The sequence below is a fragment of the Malurus melanocephalus genome, unplaced genomic scaffold (assembly GCF_030028575.1).
Source record: "Malurus melanocephalus ecotype Western Australia unplaced genomic scaffold, MMel_1.1 scaffold_1725, whole genome shotgun sequence".
Classification (NCBI taxonomy): Eukaryota; Metazoa; Chordata; class Aves; order Passeriformes; family Maluridae; genus Malurus; species Malurus melanocephalus.
Genome location: NW_026624957.1, coordinates 1 through 1,715, shown reverse-complemented (window position 1 = coordinate 1,715; position 1,715 = coordinate 1).

Genomic DNA, 1,715 nt, shown 5'->3' with positions numbered 1-1,715 from the left:
GGTCATTCCGGGGGTCATTCCGGGGGTCACTCCGGGGGTCATTCCGAGGGTCATTCCAGTGGTCACTCCGGGGGTCACTCCGGGGGTCACTCCGGTGGTCATTCCGAGGGTCACTCCGGTGGTCACTCCGGTGGTCATTCTGGCAGTCATTCCGGTGGTCATTTCATGGGTCATCACGGGGATCTTTGGTGACCACAGGGGACAGGGGCCGCGGTGGCCCTTGGTGGCCATGGGGGGACAGTGTTGGGTTCTGGTGGCCCTTGGTGTGTGGTGGCACCATGACCCCATTGACCCTGGAGATCCCACGTGGGTGGTGACACCTGTGACCGATGTCCCCAGGATGTGGTGGCTCCATGACCCCATTGACCCTGGAGATCCCATGGGGGTGGTGGCACCTGTGACCGATGTCCCCATGATGTGGTGGCTCCATGACCCCATTGACCCTGGAGATCCCAAATGGTTGGTGGCACCGTGACCAGTGTCCCCATGGCCTGGTGGCTCCATGGTCCCATTCCCTGACCCCACAGATCCCCCATGGGTGACACCCCAATGTCCTGGTGGCTCCATGACCCCATTCCCAGCTCCAGAAGGTCCAGCAGGGGTGGTGACACCTGTGACCGATGTCCCCATGATGTGGTGCCACCATGACCCCATTGACCCTGGAGATCCCAAATGGTTGGTGACACCTGTGACCGATGTCCCCATGATGTGGTGGCTCCATGACCCCATTGACCCTGAAGGTCCAGCAGGGTTGGTGACACCTGTGACCGATGTCCCCATGGCCTGGTGGCTCCATGACCCCTCTGACCCTGGAGATCCCAAATGGGTGGTGGCACCGTGACCAATGTCCCCATGGCCAATGTCCCCATGGCCTGGTGGCACCATGACCCCATTCCCCATTCCAGAAGGTCCCTGATGGATGGTGGGACATCCCAATGACCTGGTGGCTCCATGACCCCATTCCCTGCTCCAGAAGGTCCAGCAGGGTTGGTGACACCTGTGACCGATGTCCCCATGCCCTGGTGGCACCATGACCCCATTGACCCTGGAGTTCCCATGGGGGTGGTGGCACCGTGACCGATGTCCCCATGACCTGGTGGCACCATGACCCCATTGACCCCGGAGATCCCATGGGGGTGGTGGCACCGTGACCAGTGTCCCCATGGCCTGGTGGCTCCATGACCCCTCTGACCCTGGAGATCCCAAATGGGTGGTGGCACCGTGACCGATGTCCCCATGGCCTGGTGGCACCATGACCCCATTGACCCTGGAGATCCCATGAGGGTGGTGGCTCCATGACCAGTGTCCCCAATGTCCTGGTGGCACTATGACCCCATTGACCCTGGAGATCCCAAATGGTTGGTGACACCTGTGACCAATGTCCCCATGGCCTGATGACCCCACAGATCCCCCATGGGTGACACCCCAATGTCCTGGTGGCACCATGGTCCCATTCCCAGCTCCAGAAGGTCCAGCAGGGTTGGTGACACCTGTGACCGATGTCCCCATGGCCTGGTGGCACCATGGTCCCATTCCCAAAAAATTATGATTTCTTGGCAAATCCAGGAATCTCCCCAAAACCGTGATTTTCCTGGATTTCACGGTGGCATTTGAGGGATTTTTTTTTGGGAGAAAACGGGAAATTTCACCACATTTCCCTGTGTTGTTCTGTGCCCCAAACGCGACGATTTTTTGGGAAAAAATCCCCCAAATCC